The following is a 25,932-nucleotide window of genomic DNA, read 5'->3' on the forward strand; positions in this document are numbered from 1 at the left end:
CGCCTTTATCGCCCCAATTCTACGAGGATTGTTCCTGTGTGCTGGAACGCGGAAGGGCTTCTTTCCTTCTTTCCGTGTTTCAGACGTACCTGTGGGCTAGCGTTTTCTTTGGCGTTTTCAGCGTCGTCTTTCACCGAAGATGCCTTGCGCAAAGGGTCTTCCTCGCCGACGCTATCGACGCGACTCGCCTGGCCGGGCACGTACGTAACGGATAAAACAACGGGACATCGCTCCAAGGCAAAGAGAAAGAAAGCAAGTACGATGCCGAAACGAGAAAAAAAAAAGAAAAGGCAAGGTCTCGAGATAAAGTCCGCAGGCGGCATCCGCGCCAGTTTCGTGCTCCGCGCCTTCCCCGCGGAATGGTCGAGAGCAGCCAGCTAGGGTGCGATATACAGAAGTAGAAGTAAAGAAACAAAAAAAAAGAAAAACGAATTCGTTTAAGACAGTAAGTGTGGCTGCATCTGCTGCTTCCCCGTCAGAAGGTTTACGGAGGCCCGTGCGGCGGCCAGCGTCGTGAAGTCTCGCTTCTTTTTCCCGCGAAAGTTCACTTTCCCTGGCACCGCCGTCTACGGGGCCTTGGCACGCAACGACAACGCGTCCGCGTAGAGGAATGCGGCTCGGGCCGGTGTGGAAGGGGAATGCTAAACGCAGACCACGTGGTGCTGCTTTCAATATGCGTGCGAGTTGGAGCGACGCCCACGTGCTCCGCTGAAAGAGAGTACCAGCTTGACCAGGAAGGCCAAATCTTTTTACATCAAGCCAAGCTTCCTGTTCACTATTCATTCTTAACTATACTTAACTCCCGAAGGTGACCCGCTGCGGTATCCCAGCGGTTATAGTCTTGCACAGCGGAGCGCGAGGTCCCAGGTGCGATATCGGCCGCGGCTCGTGCCGCATTTCGATGGAGGAGAAATGCGAAAGCTCTCGTTCACTTAGATTTACCTGCATTTCAAAGAAGTCCGGGTGGACAAAACTTATCCTGAGTCTCCCGCTACGGTGCATGTCATAATCAGATCGTAGTTTTGGCGCGTAATACGGTAGTACTTATTACTCTTTTCTGGGACGCCCGCAGAAATGCGACGGACAACGTAGAGGAGCGCATAAGTGGAATCGACGACTGCCGGGGCAGATTTACTGATGACAGCATTCGTGCGTGTTGTGGGTGCGTGCTCACGCATGCTACAAAGTGTTACGATTCCTCGAACATTGTTTAAGAATACAATCAGCAGTGTGCTGATACCTTATCCCTCCAGATTTCTCTCTCACGTGCATATTAGAGCCGGGCTTTTGTTGATTCGCACCTCTCCCGCATTGCATTTTCGTAGCGGTCGACCACGTTCCGAACGCCATATTTCCCGACACTCGTGCGGGAACCGGCATGTGTCAAAGCGCATTTTCCCACTGCTGCGGGTTGAATCAAAAGCGACAATCAAGTGGTGATGCGTAATTTAATCTTGAGGATCTGAGTAAAACACAGACACATGCGCACTCTGGAATTAAAGAAGCGACGGGAAAAGCGCGAGACTCGCAACCGGATTTGCACTGTGTTCCTCAGGACGAAGTTCGGCTCGTTCAACGCCAAAAACTGGGCACGACGAGCCACCTACGGGCACTTATACTCTGCTCGCTTTTCGTCGCGAGTCCGTCACTGGTCGCACAGATGTCTTTCGCGCTCTGTTTTCGCTTCCTGCTGCTCCCTGTTTAGGCTACGACATTTGTAGTACACGTGCTACTCTGCAACAGCAACACTTACTGTTCTTGTTTAATATGTACAACAACAGTTGAGGAACGGTAAGGTATGCTGCATCACAGCCAGCTATACCCAACAGCTGATTGCTTCCCGCAACTTGAAAGTTTGGATCCGGCCACCGTACATATCGGAACCAAACCATGCACGTATATTGAGACTGGTATACACGGGTTTAAGATGGAATATATGAAATATGTGGTAATACATGAGACAAGATTGTCCGTATATATACTCGCGAGTTTGTTTCCGTCCAGCACCAAGGAAATTTTAAAGGATTGTTTTGTCATTGAAGACGTGGACACTTTATACCTATTTGTCCATGTCCAGTTACCGAAGTGGACGTGAAAAAGTTTCATTGAAAATTTGCACACACCGAGTGACTCAATATGGCTTCAACGTAGTTCAGGGAATTGCTGCGCACACACGGTGACCCAAGTTGGGGTCAAGGAGGTCCGCTGATAGCGGCAGACACCGGAAATACACATGTTAGCGTCAAAGACGTCAATTGCCAAGAGGCAGCTATCCAGTGGCTTACACCCAGGCACCCGAGTTGGGGCACATAGTTTCATTGTTGAGCGCCACATACGCAGTGAATATCCGGTGGCCTAATATGGCTTAAAGAGGTTCATTGAAGATTGGCCCATATTCTGTGTGTCATACCCAGTTACCCAAGTTGGTCCGACGATGAACATGATTCGCTCAGTGCTCTACCTATTCGACGATGGACGACCTGGCGACTCAAGTTGGCGGGAAAGCAGCCGCGGGCATACCTACCGCAAACTGGGCGAAGTCCCCAAAATTTCTAATCGCCATAAAATTGCGAGGCGGTAAAGATTGGTTCAAGAAGGCGGAACCTGCAAGAGTTCTCTATTCGGAGAAGTAATGTACAAAAATGTACAGCGCATTTACAGCAGCCACGAGCATTACAGAGGTCTTAAAGCTCTGTTTTTCGAGAACAATTAGCAATGCCCATTAACAAGCTCGAATTATAGTGATGAAATAGGCGCTTCCCGCCGAAGCCACGTGTGCGAATAAAAGACTATAAGAATTTTCACAATCAAACTCGTAACAAACTTCAGCGCTTCAAACAACCAACTGATGTCTAACAGCAACAAGTACGCATAGGTTTACATGATTTTATTACTTTACAAAATCTTCTTTTGAATATAAGCAGGGGCAGCTTAAAGCTCTCAGTGTTAACGTGTATAAACAGTCCACGTGGTCTTCCGTTGTGCTCAGATGCTTCAAAGTGAATGCTTGCAATCTGCTATCTTAACAATTTTATTTATTTATTGATACTGCAGTCTCTCTTAGCAATTTTAGTAGGATGGAATTGAGTTACAGATGCATTATCTTTAGATAAAACTGAGGTAGATGATATATACAACAGAAACACACTGTACATAAAATTCTCCAAATGGCAACGCAATAAGCACAATAAATGTTGGTTTGCCTTCAACTTGAATTCGCTCATCTATCTTGCTTCCCATTGAAAAAATGTTTACTCACTACGCACAATAATAGGAGAATTCGCCTATGCGATTTATTTCATGAGGTTACACCTATTCATTGCCGACCTTTCGCAATATCCGTCGTATAATCACTTCGGCTTTGCAGTTTCATCATTACTCCACTAGTGCATCCGCTACTCAAATGGACAACCTTTCCAATTCGATCTTATTTACACTTTATAAAGACTGCACAAGCAGTCTTCACTGCGCCATCAATTAGGAGTGTTCACTATAGCTATTTTTTTTCGCACGCGGTGGGTCGTTCTTGTACTGTATGTCATGCATATATTTGTTTCGTTTGAATCTCGTCTAACAACTTATGAATTCTTACGTCTAAGAAATCGTTGTTGGTAGCGCAGGTGTTTTTTTTTTGTGCATTATTCTTCTTGCTTTTCATTCACATCCACCTATGGGCAATCAGATTTGATGATTCTACGGATCTTCAAGTAACTAGCCGACTAACTAAATAAATACATGGTCTTGACGCAAACTTCAGTTTCTACAGCTGCATGCAAGAATCTGTAGTAAAAGAAATGTAATTCTTTTTCTTTTTTGGAAATTATTGTATTCCGGCGTACAAATCATTCAGGGGAATGTTAGGAAGTAATCCCACAATTATTCAGGTTGATTCCAGAAGGCTTGTAAACGGTCGTAGATCTAATAGATAGGCTAGTAATCTAATAATGCTGCTGTCAAACGCAGTATATGCTACAAGAATACTCGATTGCAGATAAATATGCTTGCTGCTGTCTTATTGACTTGTTGCTGTCTATGGGAAGGGTCGCAAATATGGCAGTTTCTTGAACGCTTGGCACGCACGCGGAATTAAATCGACAACCTCCGCAGAAATAATTGACTGCTTCAGGCGTATGTTTTTTGATCATCATTCAACTTTTGTGTGGAGCAAACGCTCGCTGAAAAACTTTTCGACAATTAAGAAAAATGGCGTAAGGGGCTTGTTATTCTACCAATCAATGTTCGAATGCAATGGGCAAATTTATTGAACAACGTTTTTTGTTCTTAGTGGTCGTGAAGTTGTTAATGATATTGGGGCCAAATTCAAAAAGCTTTTAAAACCAAGGTTACTTTGCCTACGCGTTCGAACTGCCCGCTGCTGCTGATGCTGGCTGCTGTATTGTCGATTGCGTGCATCACACTGGAAACAATGTAGTGAATGCGCCGGTTTTTTTTTTTTTTTCGTACCATTGTCACCCCTGCTGGCTGCTGTGTAAAGTCTTGAAAGATTGGCAGGTACCGGACAACGTGCAAACAAAAGTCGGATATGGTACAATTGATGCGGTTGATGCTTGTAAGTACTCACGGGAACTCTAACACGAACACGCCGTCGTTGTCATGCCGTCGTCGTGATTCTGTTAGCTTCATTTTATCGTCTTGAGGTCATTGCCATCCTTACGCCGTCATCGCTTTGTCGCTGTAACTGCGTCGTCATATTGACACGTGTACTTATCTTTATCGGGCGACCACGTTTCGCCACCTAACAAATGTAATCGCACAGCGCGGGACGCGCCTGCATGTATCCGAAGTTTCTGGAAAGTTATCGATAGTTCTACCCGGCTATCTGTTGTCGCCGAACGTTGTGTTATCTGATTTCATCGTGTAACGCGAGTGGTGTAGAACTTTGTGGAAGGTACGCGGGCCCGAACGATTAGTCTGGAACATTCGACGACTGTACTATAAAAGCCGACGCGCTTGACTCGCTGATCAGATTTCCGACGATCGCCGAGCGTGTTCGCCGCTATCGTTGTGATATAAGTGTAGCCTGTTTTGTGGGCAAAGGTTCGCCCAATAAAAGTTAGTTTTGTCGTTCACAGTATTTCTACTGTGTTATTCAACGTCACCACCACGTGACATCTGGTGGAGGTGCTTTACGTTCATGTACCGGACGCCCCCGACAAGCCGTAATTCAAGCCCGGACCGCAAAGACAACACCAGCGCCGTCCCGGAACATCGAGCAAGCCGCCGGCTACAGCAGCTGCCCCCGGAACATGGAATTCTACCAGAGACGACCAAGAAGAGCGTCAGAGAAGTTCGTCCAGAGACGACCAAGAAGACAGCCCCAATGGCAGCCGGAACAGCCCCAATAGTTCTGCAGCATCCCAGGGAGCCACCGACGTTCCGCGGTTCCACATTTGAGGACCCGGAAAGCTGGCTGGAGACGTATGAGAGGGTCGCTAAGTTTAACAGTTGGGACAGCGACGACAAGCTGCGGCATGTCTATTTCGCATTGGAAGACGCCGCCAGGACCTGGTTCGAGAATCGGGAAGCCACCTTAACGACGTGAGACCTGTTCCGAAGCGGCTTCTTGCAAACGTTTACAAGCGTCGTACGAAAAGAGCGAGCCCAAGCTCTACTAGAAACCAGAGTGCAGCTGCCAAACGAGACGATCGCGATCTTCACGGAGGAGATGGCCCGTCTTTTCCGGCACGCCGACCCGGAAATGTCGGAGGAGAAAAAAGTTCGCTTCCTGATGCGGGGCGTCAAGCAAGAACTTTTCGCCGGACTTATTCGTAACCCACCGAAGACTGTGGCTGAGTTTTCTGCAGAGGCATCGATGATAGAGAAAACTCTGGAGATGCGCACCCGGCAATATAACCGCCAGGGGCACTCGCCGCAGCATGCCATCCAAGGACTGGGTTCGGACGACCTTCAAGAGACCATCAGGGCCATTGTGCGCGAAGAACTGCGCAAGGTCCTGCCTTCGTCGCAGCCTCAAGTAGCTTCGATCGCTGACATCGTGAAAGATGAGGTTCAGCGATCGCTTGGGGTTCCTGAGGTGCAACCTCAATTACCGCAGCCCCAGCCAGAAGCGATGGCCTACGCCGCCGTCGCACGCCGTCAAGGTCCCCCTCCGCGACCACGCCAGGGCCCTGCAACGACGCAATTCCGTCGTCCGCCGCTGCCATCCCACCCACCCGTCACCCAGCGCACCTACGCGAGGAAGACGGACATTTGGCGAGCTCCTGACCACCGCCCGCTCTGCTATCACTGCGGCGAAGCCGGCCATGTGTATCGCCGAAGCCCATACCGGGAGATGGGACTGAGAGGGTTCGCCGTCAACGCGCCGCGTCCACAGCTTGGAGAGCGCCCACGTGACATCGCCGACTACCTCGCCGCTACTCAATGGAGCTCTCGACGACCGTCGCGTTCCCCTTCACCAGGCCGCTACCTGTCGCCGCAGCGCCGACCATACACTGGCCCAGCCCGGGGCCGGTCAGCGAGCCCATATCCGGAAAACTAAAAGCAGCAACCGATGGAGGTGCGGTTGCTGTTCGTCGAACTGACGAAGATCCTCCGCCGCCGACGAAGACGCCGAAGAAACCATCTCGACGACATAATAACGACACGCCGCCGTCCCGAGGAAGTCAGGAAGCCAAGACTACACCGACGAAAGACGACTTGACGACGCGACGTACCAGCTTCAGTTCAACACGACGCAGCCGTGATCAGACGCCAAGACCCAACTGCAACGCAAGACAAAGAACGACCGACCTCGACGTGCTTCTAGATGGCCACGCAGTCACCGTCTTAGTCGACACAGGGGCCGATTACTCAGTCATGAGTGGACACATCGCCGTCCAGTTGAAGAAAGTTAAGACTGCATGGGAAGGCCCTCAAATTCGGACCGCTGGAGGACACCTCATTACGCCGACAGGAATGTGCACGGCAAGAATTACCATCCACGACCGGACTTACCCTGTCACCTTCGTTATCCTCCAACAGTGTTCACGAGACGTCATTCTCGGCATGGACTTCCTCAACCAACACGGCGCAGTCATCGACCTGAAGTCGAAGTCAATAACGCTGTCCGAAGATAATGCGATACCGTCGGAGAGCCCTCGTAGTCACCACGCCTTGAGTGTGCTCGAACATCAAGTGAGCATCCCGCCTCGCTCCAGCATTTTTATTTCGGTCGGCACCGAAACACCCGCTGACGTAGAAGGCGTCATCGAAGGCGACCAACGTCTACTGCTAGACCGTGAAATTTGCGTCGCAAGAGGGATCGCTCGACTGCACGGAGGACACACGAAAGTGTTGCTGACAAACTTCAGCCAGGAGTTCAAGCACATCAACAAGGGCACGACGATCGCATACATCGAGGACATTCTGGAAAACAGCAATGCGTTTGTCCTCTCGGATTCTGTCGCATCTACCCCGACGACCGTACTTCCCGAGCCAGACTTCGACATAAATCCAAGTCTCCCCACGATTAAGCAACAACAGCTTAGAAGTCTACTTCGACGATACAAAGAGTGCTTTTCGACGTCATCAAGGATTCGACAAACCCCAGTCGCAAAGCATCGCATAATAACCGAAGAGGGCGCTCGACCTCTCCGCCAGAGCCCATACCGAGTTTCGACGCGAGAACGTGAAGCTATAAGGCACCAAGTCGACGAAATGCTGCGCGACGACATCATCCAGCCGTCCAAAAGCCCGTGGGCATCTCCTGTAGTCTTGGTGAAAAAAAAGGACGGAACCCTGCGTTTCTGCGTCGATTATCGTCGTCTGAACAAGATCACGAAGAAGGACGTATACCCCCTCCCACGGATAGACGACGCACTGGATTGGCTCTGCAACGCTAAATACTTCTCGTCAATGGACCTCAAGTCTGGCTATTGGCAAATAGAAGTCGACGAAAGAGATCGCGAAAAGACGGCCTTCGTCACCCCAGACGGCCTCTACGAGTTCAAGGTTATGCCATTCGGACTGTGCTCGGCTCCTGCAACGTTCCAGCGCGTGATGGACACAGTTTTAGCAGGATTGAAGTGGCAGACCTGTCTCGTTTACTTGGATGACGTCGTCGTCTTCGCCGGAAATTTCGACGATCACCTGAGGCGGCTTGCGACAGTACTAGAGGTCATCAAGTCATCAGGGCTCACTCTGAAGCCGGAAAAGTGTCGATTTGCTTACGATGAGCTTTTGTTCCTAGGCCACGTGATCAGCAAATCAGGAGTACGCCCCGACCCACAGAAGACAGCTGCCATCGCAAAGTTCCCGCAGCCAACCGACAAGAAGGCAGTGCGCAGATTCCTTGGCATGTGTGCTTACTATAGGCGCTTTGTCAAGGACTTTTCACGCATCGCGGAGCCGCTAACACATCTAACCAAATGTGATGTCGAGTTCAAGTGGGAAACGCCGCAGGCCAAGGCATTTCAAGAACTCAAACGACGCATGCAGTCGCCGCCGGTACTTGCACACTTCGACGAGGACGCCGATACCGAGATCCACACTGACGCCAGTAGCCTAGGCCTCGGTGCCGTCCTAGTCCAGAGGAAAGAAGGACTTGAACGGGTGATATCGTATGCTAGCCGGTCGCTGTCAAAAGCGGAAAGCAATTATTCTACGACTGAAAAGGAATGCCTCGCCATCATTTGGGCTACAGCTAAATTCCGCCCTTACCTCTATGGCAGGCCATTCAAAGTCGTCAGCGACCACCACGCGTTGTGTTGGCTAGCTAACTTAAAGGACCCTTCAGGACGGCTGGCGCGGTGGAGCCTCAGACTACAAGAATATGACATCACGGTAATATACAAGTCCGGAAGAAAACACTCCGACGCCGACTGCTTATCACGCGCCCCCATCGATCCCCCGCCAGAAGACGACGAGGACGACGACGCCTTCCTTGGGATAATAAGCGCGGAAGACTTCACTAAACAGCAACGAGCAGACCCGGAGCTAAAAGGCCTCGTCGAGTATTTGGAAGGGAACACCGACGTTGTCCCTAGGGCATTTAAGCGCGGGTTGTCTTCGTTCACGCTACAAAACAACCTGCTCGTGAAGAAAAACTTCTCACCAGTCCGCGCCAGCTACCTTCTTGTTGTACCGTCAGCGCTGCGTCCAGAAATACTGCACGCCCTACACGACGGTCCAACCGCTGGCCACCTCGGGTTCTCCCGGACGCTGTCGCGAATACAGGAAAGGTATTACTGGCCGCGTCTGACCGCCGACGTCGCCCGTTACGTCAAGACATGCCGAGACTGTCAACGACGCAAGACACCACCGACAAGACCAGCAGGATTACTACAGCCGATCGAACCTCCTCGCCGACCATTCCAGCAGATTGGGATGGATTTGTTGGGGCCGTTTCCGATGTCAACATCCGGGAATAAGTGGATCGTCGTGGCGACGGATTATCTCACCCGCTTTGCTGAAACTAAAGCTCTACCAAAAGGCAGCGCAGCCGAAGTGGCGAAATTTTTCGTCGAGAACATCCTGCTGCGACATGGTGCTCCAGAAGTCCTCATCACCGACAGGGGAACGGCTTTTACAGCAGAGCTCACCCAGGCCATTCTGCAGTACAGCCAGACAAGCCACAGGAGGACAACTGCCTACCATCCGCAGACGAATGGCCTCACGGAGCGCCTCAACAAGACCCTCGCTGACATGCTAGCAATGTACGTCGACGTCGAGCACAAGACGTGGGACGCGGTCCTGCCGTATGTAACCTTCGCTTACAACACGGTGGTGCAAGAAACAACACAGATCACGCCGTTTAAGCTGGTTTACGGCAGGAACCCGACGACGACGCTCGACGCCATGCTGCCCCACGTCACTGACGAAGAGAATGTTGACGTCGCTAGCTATCTCCAGCGCGCCGAAGAAGCCCGACAGCTCGCCCGCCTGCGGATCAAGAACCAACAGAGGACCGACAGCCGACACTACAGCCTCCGACGACGCTTCGTCGAGTACCAGCCCGGCGACCGTGTTTGGGTTTGGACACCGATACGCCGACGAGGACTGAGTGAGAAACTATTGCGCCGCTATTTCGGACCCTACAAGGTCATTCGACGTATTGGCGCACTGGACTATGAGGTCGTGCCAGACGGAATTTCGCATTCACAGCGGCGCCGCGCACGATCTGAAGTGGTCCACGTGGTGCGTCTGAAACCCTTTTACGGACGCTGACGAACTTCCTTACTTTGTTGTTTTCTTTGCTACGGGTGTTTTTCCTTATTTCGTTTGTATGCAGCATCGGGTCGATGCTGTTTTTAAGAGGGGGGTATTGACACGTGTACTTATCTTTATCGGGCGACCACGTTTCGCCACCTAACAAATGTAATCGCACAGCGCGGGACGCGCCTGCATGTATCCGAAGTTTCTGGAAAGTTATCGATAGTTCTACCCGGCTATCTGTTGTCGCCGAACGTTGTGTTATCTGATTTCATCGTGTAACGCGAGTGGTGTAGAACTTTGTGGAAGGTACGCGGGCCCGAACGATTAGTCTGGAACATTCGACGACTGTACTATAAAAGCCGACGCGCTTGACTCGCTGATCAGATTTCCGACGATCGCCGAGCGTGTTCGCCGCTATCGTTGTGATATAAGTGTAGCCTGTTTTGTGGGCAAAGGTTCGCCCAATAAAAGTTAGTTTTGTCGTTCACAGTATTTCTACTGTGTTATTCAACGTCACCACCACGCGACAATATCGTCATCATCACGCCACCATCTTACAGCCGTCATCATCACACCGTCATTGGCATTCCGTCTTCATGAGTCCTTCGTCCTCATTTCAGCGTCATCATGCTAATTTCGTCATTGCGTCATCGACACAGAGTAGCCTTAATTTTTTATTTATTTATTAAATACTGCGGACACGTGGTCCAAGCAGGGAGGGGGACATATGTTACACACACTAAAAATCAGATTGACAAAACAAACAGAACCATGAAATTACAAGATAAGGCAGTGGATTCAGTTATGGAGTTCCATTCTATTACAGTTCGAGGAAAAAAAGAAAACTTACATGTGTTCGCTCTTGCAAAGTAAGGGGTTGATGCATCATGTCTGTGGTAGCGTGTACTTCTGGTCGATAACTGCGATAAATGTTCAAATGGGTCAAGGGATAAATTGTTGGTGTGAAGTAGTTTAAGGAATTCAAGTCTCAGTTTCTTTCTTCTAAGTTCGAGTGGTTCAAGGTTGTTAATTTCCATAAGTTCGGTGGGGTAACCACATCTGGAAAATTTGTTAAATATAAATGCGACCGCTTTACTATGAATTCTCTCAAGATTATTGATATTAGTTTTTGTGCATGGATCCCAAACTATATATATATATATATGCAAGCATATTCCAGCTTCGGTCTGATTAGGGGGATGTAGCATAGCATTTTAACGTTAGATGGGGCTTTCTTAAGTTTGTCTCAACAGGCGTAGTTTTCTGAAGGCTGAAGCGCAAGTGTTAGTTACATGATCATTCCATGATAGTATATTGTTAAGGGTCACTCCCAGGTATTCATAACTAGTGACTTCATGAAGAGGTGTTGGACCTAACTTATATGTATAAAGCAGGGGTGATTTCTGATGTGTTATTCGCAGTAGTACGCTTTTATCTATGTTTGGTGTCATTCCCCAGCCCCTGCACCATGCAAGAATATTGTAACAGCTACGAAAGGCATGGACAAGAAGAGAAGAGAAGACGAAGAGGACGAGGAGTTTCAGAGGCCGCGCTGCGCTACGATCACGCTACGATCATCGTCTCTCCCTGTAAATAAAACAATTTCTTCGCAACTCTTCGTAGCAGTTGTGGTGGGAGGTGCGGGGTAATCGACACCCGAAGACGGAGGCTGAACCAGAAGTTCTTCGACGAAGCCGTCGCCTTGCTGGACTGCCACCGAATCTACCGGAGTTGAGTATGTCCCACGACGCAGACGAACAACGGCCCATTCCAACTGCTGCGCCGACAAGTTTCGTTCTACAACTGAGAGATGCGCGTCCCTTCGCCGGAAGATCGGAGGAAGACGTCGTGGAATGGCTCATCCACTTTCACCGGGTGAGTGCCACCAACAAGTGGAACAGCGCGTCTCAGCTTTCGAACGTGGTGTTCTTTCTAACGGATACTGCGTTGTTGTGGTTCGACAATCACGAGAAAACGTTCACAACATGGGCAAGATTTGTTTCGGAAATCAAAGAGCGATTCAGCGACCCCGCGACGAAAAAGAAAAGGGCAGAACAGACGCTACTGCAACGTGCGCAAGTGCCAGGCGAAACCTGCACGGCATACATTGAGGCGGTAATAAAACTGTGTAGGATGGTGGACTTTGGAATGTCTGAGAAAGACAAACTCGGGCACATCCTGGAAGGAATTGCCGAAGACGTTTATAGTTTCCTCATCGCAAAAGACAACCTGGCTTCCGTCGCTGACATCATTCGGCACTGTCGTACTTTCGAGCAACTGAAGACGTGGCGCATCACGCAGAAGTTTGGCAGGCTAGCCAATGTGACGACAGTTCCAGGCGTGGACAGCAACCAGCCCCTCTATCTGGCATTAACGATCCGACAAATAGTTCGGGAAGAGCTCAGCCTGCACGCGCAAGTGACACATTCAGGTACTCATAGCTTCCGCCTACCACCAGATTTCGAGCCAAACGTGGCATCCTTCTCCCCGTTTCCTTCGGCGAGGGGCACTGTGGATTATGAGCTCGCGCCCCGACAGCAGCCACGTCTCTACGACAGAGGCCCTACTTATGACGCTCGGCCACGAGAGCAGCCGCGTTTTTACCCCCGTGGCCCTGTGACTTCTGTCAGGCCGCGACAAGAACAGTACCATCCCTACTACCACGACGTGACTTATGAATGATATAACGGATTTCAGTCAGCAGCAGAGACACGTTATCCACATGACAACGAACTTTCTCGCCGCCCGCAGCAGCCTAGCATTCGTTTCGAGGAAGATGCTGTGAACCGCAACCCTCCCGTGTGCTACAACTGCGGTTCCACAGGCCATATCGCTCGGTATTGTCGCCAAGGCCCTCAATCACGAAGGAAACCACCGATGTCCTTGCCACCCAGAACCCGTACTTCATATGACTCGCGGACTACCGATTTGTTTCCAATGGACCACTTCTCACACGAGACCAGACGCAGCGATTCGCCAGCTTCTGAGCGGAGTTTGACGCCACCAAATAACCGTCCCCGTCGCTCTCCGTCCCCTCGGTGCCATTCTTCGTCACCGCCGCCGGGAAACTAGCATCCGCGGCCAATGGAGGTGAGGTCGCCGGACGGTCTTTGCAATAAATACCTCTGCTTGTTGTGATGCTCAAAAACAATGTGAATGTCTCGATTCACGGAATACCGACCATGGCGTTAGTTGATACTGGGGCGACGGTGTCTCTGATGAGCCTCGCTTTCAAAAACCGTCTAGGCCACAAAGTTATGTTTTCTTGGAACGACGGTATTACCTTTCGTGGAGTAGGCGGCGAGTGGCTTTATCCTCGTGGTGCTTGTGCTGTGAGTGTTTTGTTCGCTGGGAAAGTTTTTGTGTCGGAATTCCTTGTTCTTTCTCGTTGTCCGCACGATGTTATTCTTGGTACCAATTTTCTTGAACAGTGCGGCGCTTCCGTGGGCTGTGGTTGTGGCGAAATATCATTGAACAAGTTAATTATATCAGCACATTCCGAACAAAGCTCGCGTGGCGAAGTGTTCTTGATGAAGTGATTGCACCATCGTGGTGCCTGACGCCCGTTCGTGTTTCTGCAACTGCTGTTGACGCTGATTTTGTTGACGTTGTAGTTAGGCCTCTCCGCATATACTGTACTAAGAAAGATATACTTTTGCCCTGTTCTGTCGTGTGCATGACGAAAGGAGTCGCCGGATTGTGGGCGCTGAACTGTTCCGCCACGCCGGTTGTCCTTTCTCGCGGTATGAAAATCGCTCTCTTCGATGAAGCCGCACGTAGCTCAATAGCGGCACTAACTACGGACGTCTCTACAGCTTGCTCTCCTTACGATAATGGCCATTTTGAAGAGCTAATGCTTGGCATGATCAGCAAGGCTCTCGGTACATCGGAACGGCAAGCACTGGTACATGTTCTTGCCAGGCATGAGGCAGCGTTCAACTGCACGCATGGAGATGTACGCCTTCATTTACCGTCGTCCCGCGCTCGTCACAGAATAAATATTGGCTCCGCACACCGCATCCGCCAGAAGCCCTACCGAGCGTCATCCTCCAAGCGCAAAGTTATTGCAGAGCAAGTCAAGGAAATAATGAACAAAGGTGTCGTTCAAGAGTCGTCTAGTCCATGGGCAGCCCCAGTAATCCTGGTCCGAAAATAAGATGGCTCTTGGAGATTCTGCGTGGATTACAGACATCTAAACGCAGTGACGAAGAAGGATGCCTATCCGCTACCGCGAATCGATGACGTCATTGATTGCTTACACGCTGCTTACTTCTCAACACTTGATTTGCGATCGGAGTATTGGCAAATACCTATGGACCCTGCCGACAGAGAAAAGACCGCTTTCGTGACTCCAGATGGCCTATCCGAATTTAATGTTATGCCTTTTGGCCTTTGCAATGCTCCTGCCACCTTCGAAACATTCATGGACACAGTACTACGTGGTCTAAAGTGGGAGATATGCATGTGTTACCTCGATGATGTAATCTTTGGCCGCACGTTTGAAGAACATAGCGAACGCCTCAGCCTTGTTCTCGACTGCATCGAGAAAGCTGGACTGGTTCTAAACTAAAAAAAATGTCAGTTTGGCGAACGTCAAACGCTGGTCCTGGGACACTCAGTCGACAAGGATGGCGTCAGACCCGATCCTCGTAAGATTGAAGCGGTGAGCTCCTTCAAGCCACCGCAATCAGCACGAGAACTTCACTCATTCATTGGCCTATGTTCGTATTTTCGTCGATTCGTTCCCCGGTTTGCCGACATCGTTTACCCGTTGACAATTATTTTGCGACAAAATGCATCCTTCAATTGGACACCAGAGTGTGACGCATCATTCTCTCAGCTGAAGTTTATATTAACGTCAGCACCCCTCTTCGTCACTTCGATCCAACTTGCCCGACTGAAGTTCACACTGATGCTAGTGGAATTGGGATAAGAGCGGTGCTTGTACAACGGCACAGTGGCGCAGAACATGTTGTCGCATATGCCAGCCGTTGCCTGAACAAATCTGAACGCAATTATACGGTTACGGAACAGGAATGCCTGGCAGCTGTTTTTGTCATACAGAAGTTTCGGTGTTATCTTTACGGTAGACCATTCAAGATTATCACCGACCATCATTCTTTATGCTGGCTGATCGGTTTGCGTGATCCCTCTGGTCACCTCGCGCGTTGGGCGCTGCGCCACCAGGAATTCGACTTTGTGGTGTCGTACAAGAGTGGCCGTCGTCACGCCGACGCAGACTGCCTCTCTTGGAATTCTCTTGCGGCTAACGACTGCGATGCTGACAATTTTGACGACTGTCTCGCTGCTGTTACTTCTACGTTCCCTGACGCGGCAGACTTTCAGCGAGAACAACGGAGTGATGTTACCCTCGATCCGCTTTTTGTCACCGCACGTACTTCTCAACGCAGTGGTCGCTTTACTGTCCGTGATAAATTACTCTACAAAACTAATTACTCCGGGCATGGAGCACGTTTTCTGCTTGTTGTCCCCGAGAGTCTCCGCTCCGACGTTCTACGCGCCATGCATGACGATGCGACATCCAGCCATTTCGGCTTCGTACGAACGTTACACCGCCCGCAGGGGCGCTTTTACTGGCCCAAGATGTACGAAACAACCAAGCGCTATGTCGCTAGTCGTGAAACGTGCCGTCACAAGCGACCGACCACCGCAGCCCCGGGTCCCCTTCGGCCATCGACACCACCCAGTACGCCGTTCGAGCAAGTAGGCATTCACCTTTTGGGTCCATTCCCGTTATCTAACAACAAGAACCGTTGGATAATTGTCTGCGTAGACCATCTTACACGGTATGCAGAAACTGCAGCCATACCGCCTTCCACCGCCGCTTGCGTGGCAGTCTTCCTGCTGCGTTCCGTGGTCCTTCATCATGGCCCACCACGTGTCATCATCATCATCGTCATCATTGAATAGCTACTTCGTTAGTGCACTTCACAGTTCTGTCATTCCACGCCGTATCATCCACAGACCAATGGCCTCATTGAAAGGACAAACAGAACGCTGACCAACATGCTTGCCATGTACGTCTCCTCCAATCATAAGAACTGCAACGACGTGCTGCCCTTCATCACTTACGCATGCAACACGGCGAAGCACGAAACCACGAACTATAGCCCATTTTATCTCCTGTATGCAAGGTTACTGCGAAGCCCTCTGGGCACTTTCTTGCCCTTCGTTCTGCACAGTGACGATTCTGTATCGAAGACTTTGTGGCTCGCCGAAGAAGACCGTCGAATAGCTCGTGTTCGTACTCTGGCCTCGCAAAGTCGTTCGAAAGAGCGATACGACCACCGTCACGTACAAGTATCGTTGGAAAAAGGTGACTTGGTCCTTCTTTGGACACCGCGACGCAAGCGTGGATTGTGCCAAAAGTTCTTGTCACAATATTCAGGCCCATTTGTAGTTGTGGACCGCCTGAGCGAACTCACGTCATAGCTCGCTTACTGTGCAATGGTCGGCGATCAAGCGGAACTCAGCTGACTCATATTGCTCGCCTGAAGCCTTTCTACCCTGCATGTCCATCCTGACTCGCCCCACGGGCTTCGACTGCTTTCGGGGAAATGTAAAAGACACGAAAGGCACGGACAAGAAGAAGAGAAGAGAAGACGAAGAGGACGAGGAGTTTGAGAGGCCGGGCTGCGCTACGATCACGCTAGGATCATCGTCTGTCCCTGTAAATAAAACCATTTCTTCGCAACTCTTCGTAACAATGTTATGTAAACTACAATATAAACTTGTTTGACCATGGTGAGAAGCAATATCCTTAAAGAGCACACAATCATTGGCAAATAATCGAATCTGTACACGAACTTCAACCGTGTTTACAATACCATTATTATATAGGACAAAGAGAAGAGGACCGAGCACACTGCGCTTTGGAACACCCGATGTGACCGGAAGGCAGCCCGATTTTTCGCCATTTTTCTCAATGAATTGTTTGTGGTTAGACAAATAAGCAGAAAGCCAAGATCTAGATAAACATCTGCGAGATTCCTGCATTTCCTACTTTTAGAATTAATTTATCATGAGGGACTGTATCAAATTCCTTACGAAAGTCAAGCAAAATTATGTCTATTTGTCTGTTCTTGTCAAGGATTGATGCAAAGGAATGAACTACAGTGACCAGCTATGTGACAGTCGAATACCTTCTGCAATGGTGCTGAAAGTTAGTTACAATTGAATACTTTTCTAGATATGTGGTTATGCTTGTTGCTATGATATGTTCGATGAGTTTGCAGCATGATCACGTTAAAAAAATAGGACGGTAATTTCCTACAAGTAGACGCTCTGCATTTTTCTGAATTGGTGCTATTCGGGTCGTTCTCCAATCACTCGGTAATTTAGACTACAATAATAAAGCGCGGAATATTATAACAAGAAACTTTGATAAGGTTACAGCATATCTACGGAGAAACAAATTAGGGATATTATCAGGCCCAGTTAAACATTTCGGTTTTAGGTTAAGCACCATAGATAGTACATCAGCACACAATATAAAATTCACATAAAACGGTTGGTACAATGGGCAGTTACGTGAAGAATCACTGGGGTTCGAGAAGACACCGTGAAAAAACATTAAAGTGATGAGCAATTCAACCTCTCGGCAATGCAATTAAAAAATTTGCTTGGATTGCTTGTAATAAAATTAAGAAAAGATGAGTTGAAATAATAATAATTCGATCTATGCACGGCAAGTGCAAGCTTGTCTTGTACTTCAGATATTAAGTTTGGCTGCTTACGGGCCTTTTTAATCTCCTAATTTTACGTTTCATATGAATGATATTGCGATTGATCCATGGTGTTTGCTTGTAAACTTGCTTTTCTTATTTGGTATCAATTTATCAAGGCGAAAATGACACATGTCTTTAAAGCGCATCCAAAGTAAGTTAACATTATTGTCGTCAGTCAGACAATTTTCCAAGTAATCAACCACGCATGCGTCGTTCACGCGAGAATAATCTTTGACAAAATGGACAGATGATCTTTTTTTTTAGTTTTAGCACAGGAAACAAGCTGTAAGCAAACACAAACAAGATAGTGTTCAGATAGCCCCTGCTCTGTCTTCATGTCGTCGTGGTCATTCCATCGTCATCATTTTGTAATACTATTGTGATCATTTAGCGTCGTCATCCCATTGTCGTCTTGCCGTCGTCGCGATTTCAGCACTGTCTTTCTCTTTGTCTCACCATCTTTTTCATACCATCGGCATCACTTTGCCGTCACGCCGCTAAGGTCACACTATCATCGTCACTCAAGCATCGTCATCCCATGGTCGCCATGTTGTGGTTGTCGTACCACCGTTGTCACACCGTTGTCGCCACTGTATCGTCCTCATTCCTTCGTCGTCATGCGTGCACGTTTGAGCAGATGAGCATGTTGGAGCTCGACAAGTTTATGTTGAGTGAGTTATGTTCTGTGAAAATGTGTCCAATTGGGTCCTCTTATGTCTATTTGCAAATGGCCGCCAAGCAGAAACAGCGTTCTTCACAAACACCAATGAAGGCTCTTGATTAAACCGGTTCTGAAAACTTGTTGACTCTGCAGGTTTTTTTGCTCGCGCGAGTTGAATGCCATTAGCCTACTGTTCCCGCTAATGCATCCAGCATCAGCATTTTCTGAAGTTCCTTACGAAGAATTGTAGCTTATAAGAGCTTTCGTAAATACAGGTCCTGATTCTTCTAGCAGCACCTTGAGCTTTAAACTTGTCTTATGCGTAAGTTTTTTTCTCTTCCTGTGACTGGCATCCCGAAGGATTACTTCATTACGACCGCGGTTCTGCGCACTTCGTGTTGGTCTGTCCCCAATTCGCCATAGCTTAAACGCTCCTCACGGGCGCACAACGTACACTTAAACGGTGATGACTCATCGCGTTTTCCTTATTTAAAAAAAAAGCCCTGTGCAACAGATTGTAAAAACTAAGGAAGAGTAAGCCCATTTCTTAACCTTCTTTCTCTCATCTCTGTCGAAGTTATGATTCCTCGCATTCCACACGATTAGAAAACTTCGCCGTTCGCAAACCGTTACATGGAGACGTTGCTTTCCATTAAAGCTCACAGCAGCTCTGTTGTTTCTTTTTTCTAAACTTCTTCATTCCCGCTTTCAATGCATGCGAATCGTAGGTCATTGCAACTTTCGTTTTCTGTTTTTCAACTGTTTCGGCGTTCCTCCTCACGCGAAGGCACTTTTTATTGCAAGTGCGTGTCTAGCTCTCTTTCGCTTGCCTCCCACGAAGCGTTGTAGGCTTCGTACCTGTGAATCTTGCACTTTTCGTAGCCGCTGTCCATGTACTACAATCGTCAACAACAAGAAAAGAAAAAAAACACCAAAAGCGTACGGCTAAGCGACCGCACAAGCGGTCGTCTGCTGGGGAACAATAGCTGCAGGGAAGCGCAGAGTGGAACGCAATGCGAAGATGCGTTCTTTTCGAGCGCCGCAGTTTCAAAAGACTGCAGTCCCCCACAGTGCAGCCCAACGGTGGTAGCCATGTGAGGCGCACGCGAAATAGACTTCGCGTACTGGCTGTTGTTGCCATTATTCGGTAAAGACGTGTTTCGTAGCCACCAATGGGAAATTGGCCCAGAATTGGACGGATTATTCAAAGTTGCAGCTGAAAATAAATTTTCAACACTGACATCTCGTATTCTATAAGGTTCAGCATCCCGGGTAATGTCTCGTCATCTCATCGTGGTCTGCCCATGCTTCCGTGGTGTGTGGAACCAGCGGAAGCTGCACAGCTCTCCAATTTCGCGATTAGAGATCGTCATTTCGCCTACTAGCCATTGACATTCAAAAGGGGTTTCCCCTTGCACTCCTTCTGAGGCTCCGCGAGGATTGACTGTGGGATACACACCTGAGACCATGTGGCATATAATTTCCGTACCGTTCGCCCACTTCTACATCTCCCACGTCTCCGTTTAAGTCGCCCCGTAATATACGTATCGGTTTCAGGGGACACCAGGCCATCTCAGTGGCTATACACAACGAACGGCGCGTGTGAGAAGTCGTGCTCGCGCGGTCTTGGAAGAGAAGTCGCGCACGCCGACCGCAAGAGTGCTTCCCGCTTCCTCGTGCAGCGTGGACGAACAAAAGCTTCGCCGTCCGCAATGGTCGTGGGAACAACAAGCGGACGACTTCGGCGACGACCGCCCTCGCCTTATGCGCGCGCGTAGCGCCGGGCCGTTGAACGGCACTCGCCCCGCATGGAAGCCGCGCCAATTGAAAATTGCCGCCGCCTTCAGCCGGGGTGCGATAACGAGGGCGGCTGTCGGCCGCTGGTTTTCCTCTGACTTGGACATGCCGCTCAGAATCGATCCGCGCCGACGTGCTGTCCAACCGAGAACGTAAAAAAGAAAAACAAACACAGAGAGAGAGAGAGAGAGAGAGAGAGAGAGGGAAGCAGGGTGAGGATAAGCGCACTGTTTTAGTTTGGCGGCATTTCTATCCGCGAATGCTTTGTCGCTGCTCCGTTTTTGTCGCCTTGAATAGGAAGCAGTATTCTTGAAGAGATATCCGAATTTAGGCATTTCAGAGCCGGAGGCGCTAATACGTTTTCACGTGAAGCATTTCGTGATTGTTCTTTATTTTTTTGTTTATCAGGGTTCGAAGGGAACGAGGAAACGAAGTAATGCTAGATTTGCTTTCTTGCCTAGTGACTATAGCTAGGAGATTGAGATATTTATCCGATGCAATACGTAATTCGGTCTTTCTGTGTCGCATCTGTGGCTGATCATGAGAGTCATTAGTAGGCCGTTGGCGCACCACCGGAAACGCTGAGCCGAGATCTGTACTAGATGACGTAGCAAGATTCGTGGCGACGTGTCTATATTTAGATTTCAAGAGAAATAAGAAGGACAGTGTCAAGTGACTTGAGTACCCTAAGAGCCAAAGTAGATTGTTGGTCTAATTTCGTGCTACGCACACTTTTCGAACCGCTTGTGCTTTGCTTCGGAAAATTGTTTTATGTGTCGGTATCATTATAGGCAGCGCTTCCTGGTTGAATCGACAGGCTTTGTATTCACACATATTCAGTGGATTTATCTTCTTTGCTGAAATTGATTCCGGCGTGCTTCCTGTTTCACCACCGCTCAAGTGCCAAGCATTCAAAAGCCGCGCAGGAAATGTGATGTGGAGCAACGAGTGAAGTGGTGGTTTTAATCCGTTGCTGAATACTCGGAAGCAGTGAAGCATTTGACTGAGACATATATTTCGCTTGTCATCTTATGCCTGCTGCATGTGCCCCCATTCTCAAGATACCTCTTTATCTTTGCTTTATTGGACATCTATCTTTGTCTTACGTGATTCCTCAATTTATGAGCCATCAGCAGCTGCTAAATATGCATCCATGGCTTGGAGATTTTAAGATTGCCATCTACGAGCTACTGAAGATAGAAGATGCGCAACTTTTGTTCTTATTTAGTCTTCTTATTCTATTTACCCCTATCATACCACCGTTCTTGAGGTTGCAAAAATAAACAAAATACAAACAGACTAACTAACTGAAGCTAGAAGAAATATTGGTTAGCTTTCTAAATTAGTAGAATTAGTAGAAACGGCTGGACTTCTGGCCAACTTGTAGAATATTTTGTAGCTTCGTCAAGGACAATATCAGGTGCCGAAAGATAGAAGAAATTATAAGTAAATAATGCCGCTTCGAACAGATATATCGCAATGACGCGCAATCTATTAGTAGCTTAAAGATCGCGCGAATTACGTCGTCAAATCTCAAACCAAATCATTAAGTTCTCATTCTATCGACACGCTTGATACCTGAAGGATCCAGTGCGTATTTAAACGTGTAAATCTTAATTAGCTACCGTCTATGACACCACATATAAATAAAACTTCGCAAAGAAAAAGCCACATTCGGAAGCAGTTGCATAGCGGTTTCTCGACAATATGAATTTATTTTAACTTAACTTCTCTTAATATGCTCATACCGCCGATGGCCTTGGAAAAAACGCGTCGTCCGGCCCAATGGTACAAAACTTATCGTCACCAGCAATGGCTGACATCCCCTCTAAGCAAGCAAAAAATTCAAGGGCACATCCCTCTCGTAATGCAGAGGTTACAAGCACTCATAAAAGTTAAGTGTACAGCACGTGCATTCATTATAATCACGCATACATAGAAATGAAACGCGGCGTCTAGTCGAGCAGTACAAAAAACCACGTGACCTTCTCAATGACTAATACCCCCGTAAGGCTGAGGCTACAAGCGCTCAGCAAGGTTAAGCTAGCTGTGCACACATTCATTGAAGTCATCCATACAACACGCAGAACAGCATACGTTTCGATCCCCTGCAGAGAGGATGTAAGGTAAAGCCGAGGAGAAACGCCGTCGTCGCGAGTTGGACCCCACTGTATGAGCGCGTGGTGCTGCAGCTATGCGTCGAAAACGATCCGAAGGAGCCGAACTGCGAAAGCAGCAAGGCGACGATGCGAGACTGCGCATTACCAAGTGTGCAGCAGGATTTCGCCTTCACGTATTACAGGAGTGTAACATGTCCGAATTTTTTGTCGTGCCCCATGTTCCTGAAAAAAAGCACGTTTTATTTTATTGTTTATCTTTTTTTTTTCTTGCAGCAATCGACTAGAGAGCATTACGCGAACCATTCGGTCTCTACTGTGTTGCATCAGACCTATAGGGGAGAATAAAGAGAAAAATCTATTTAGATCTATTAGTGAATCACCTTTATGAAATAACAAAAAGATCATTGTTAACGAAAGAAAAGTGCTAGTAAGCCATAAATATTGCGGTATCTATACGGTTTCGACGCCAATTGGAATTTTTCGCGCCACTTCACCGGGACATGATATATTTTGATGGCTCCTGCTGTGGCCTCGTTGATGTATAATCGGTAAAGACGTGCTGCATTGTGTTTGAAATAGCTCAAATACGAAAACGTACTTTCAAATTCATGAAGTCGCACTGACGTGCGGATGACGGGGTTTCGGAGCTCAAGAAAAGAAACTTCGGCCCTTCAGTTTCTCGTCCAGCAATTAATTTCTTGCCGGGAAATAAACGAAAATGTAGTTTATTTGTAACAAACTGATTTCCTGTTTCCTTTTGGTGTCTGTTTAAGCTTAGCCCGGCAGTGAACGAAGTGCTGGTAAAGCCACGTTCGAATGATCCTTCTGATGCTCTTGCTTTGCTATTAGGCTATCCACTTATAAATGGCGCGAGCGAACACATGAATGAAAGTGAATGCGTACTTAGCCCAACAGATGATTTATTTAATGTACATTGCATATGCTGCATGAGGGGCCTCCCGATATGTTTCGCTCTGACGCCTGCGTTCATGATTTGTCGGAGTGTCAAGCGCGAGATCGTGATCAGTTGTACCTACATGCACAGCTTTCAATAATAAACACTAAAGTAAAGTGTCAGATAACTTTTCTTTAACAGTTATGCTGGAGTAGTCATGAATATACGCCAATAGGATAGGATATGGCAGGGGAAGACCATATACATCCATGAAATGCAAATATCAAATGCATATTTTTACCTGTTAAGTTGAAGACATTGCAAAAAATCCAATTGCACAATACGTAATCCTGTATTATTCACCAGTGGATTCGGAGGAGTGCTAATGAAAATGATGCAGCCGAGTTTTGAATTTTGATATTTGGTAAAAAGTTTGAATCGGCAATAACTACGAAGTACTCAAAATATTCGTAAAAAGAGAACTCTGCCTTCATATTAGAAGTTACTTCACGATGAAAAATACTTTTTCACATAACTTTGTTGTGCTGAAAACGGAAGGTAATCTGGAACAAATTTAGGCTTTGCAGTCACTCAGAATTATGACTTTCGAGGAACTGTACCGAGTGCCCTTTCCCATATTTGTCCTCCCATGTTCGCTCTGAAAACCTATTGACATTTCACATTTAGGAAATATAGACAATTTTTGCTTCGTTCTTCTCTGATTGCGTCACGAAAATTATTCTGTATCTTGTTTTGCAGGTACCAGATGATTCCCACCACAATAACAGCAGCAACTCCATTCCGCTCTCTGCAGAGAGTTTCGCGCAATAGAGAAAGTGTTCCCACATTCACGCCTAAATCTGCCTCTCAGCACGGTGCGGTCTGACTCGAAAAATCTTGATATGGGCGTAATTATCATAAAATAATCGTGTGTTGTCTTGGAGCTTAGCCTTGAGACGATTCTTTTGACTTATCTTGCTAAGGCAAAAAAATAAAAGAATATTATCCAAGGATAATCACTGTCGGACATAAATGACTCGAGCTCGGTACATTTATGCATGGAGTGGCTTTACTTCTTCTTTGAGGCTGAACAGACAAGATGGGACATCTGGAACTCAGACATAGCGCAGCAACGTAATGGGTCCACTCCTAAATCTCCGCTTCAGCATTCAGCAATATACCAAATTGGCGATGAGTTGGCTCATGTAATCTGGCGTAACTTGCAGCCGAAACAACAGGACTTAAAACATGAGTTTTGTTCATGCGTGCGGCACATAATTACTCCTTGCTTATTAGGCACGCGCTGCAGGGTGCAGGAAAAACGGACTGCGGAAGCCCGCGAGGTTTAGGGACTTTGGTAATTTGCCTGTTTCTATTTTTTTCAGCTCCTTGTTTTATAAAGGGATATATTTTCTAGTTCCTTGGAAAAGTGTTCCGTTGTCGTCGTTCCATGAATGTTATGCATTCAAGTCGTAACGCGGGCACCTCACCTGCCAGTAAGCGCCCATACGCACCGGTTACCCTTAATTGTTCTGCTATAAGAGGTGGGCCCGTAGAAAATCCTCTAGGCGCCGGTTTTGGCATGCGGATCGAGGTTTCGATGCGCTTGATATAGAACAAACAAAAGATGAGTTCTTTTTTTTTTTTATGTTAGACCAGCAGCGCACCCAAAGCCTTTGTATGTTAGAGCATATAAATGAAGATCCGTAGTCCCAGCAACTGATTCAATATCTTCCACATGATTCTAGAAGGAAGATGCTGTCGCGTTCCTTGCAAGTACCGACATTACTTCCAACACATTCGTGTAGCTTTCATTGACAGAATTGGTCGTGGTTAGTTCAATACTTATTTGAGGTGAAAGCTTCTTTGTGTTTATTTAGAATTCGTCCCTGCACGGTTTTTGTAAGAAATCTGATTGTTCGCATTTGATTATAGCTCCAAAGTTGCCTTTTTGTCATCGTTATTTTTTCACACGCTAACGTAGACTGAAGACATGAAAAAATATCAGCAATTTCGCGCAGCTGAAAGCAAGAACTATCGGTATGTTGTTTTTATAAATAGACGTAATTCAATTAACTACTAACTGAATATGTGCAAAACATGCCGCATTAGACATGTCACAAGCTCATGTGGTAAGGATTTACCACTTTAATGACTGCATCCATGAAATATTTTCATTGACATGAAGGACATCATCCAACTACTTGGTGCCGCATCAGCCCAATTTATTGTACAAAAAGGCGCAAAACCACGACTTCCAGCTTCCCTTTTTCATTCAGCAGCATATCTGACACTCGCCAACAAAAAAAAAAAATTACGTAAAGCAAGAAGACCTTGTGCAAGCTTTTCAAAACCGAACTTCCACAGTAGCACTAAATTTTTTTACATACTGCACTACATTTTTTTAACATTTCTTACAGGACATTTTGTTTTGTTGTTACTTCCATTGTCAATAGGCAGATAGATACTATTTCTTTTAAAAAGAAATATTGGTAGGAAGTTTACGCCGTTCTCGTACTTCCCCTTGTTCCAATTCTC

The 25,932-nt window shown here is 47.7% G+C and overlaps 1 long non-coding RNA gene across 1 annotated transcript in view; it reads left to right on the top strand.

Moving 5' to 3' along the window:
• The window catches only part of LOC140216762 (uncharacterized), an 89,212-nt gene extending 64,831 nt beyond the window's left edge, over nt 1-24,381 (top strand). The window contains exon 3 of the long non-coding RNA XR_011893446.1: nt 24,154-24,381. This is a non-coding gene — a long non-coding RNA (uncharacterized lncRNA). The remainder of the gene's footprint in view (nt 1-24,153) is intronic.
• Nucleotides 24,382-25,932: the final 1,551 nt, after the last annotated feature.

The sequence above is a fragment of the Dermacentor andersoni genome, chromosome 3 (genome assembly GCF_023375885.2).
Source record: "Dermacentor andersoni chromosome 3, qqDerAnde1_hic_scaffold, whole genome shotgun sequence".
Classification (NCBI taxonomy): Eukaryota; Metazoa; Arthropoda; class Arachnida; order Ixodida; family Ixodidae; genus Dermacentor; species Dermacentor andersoni.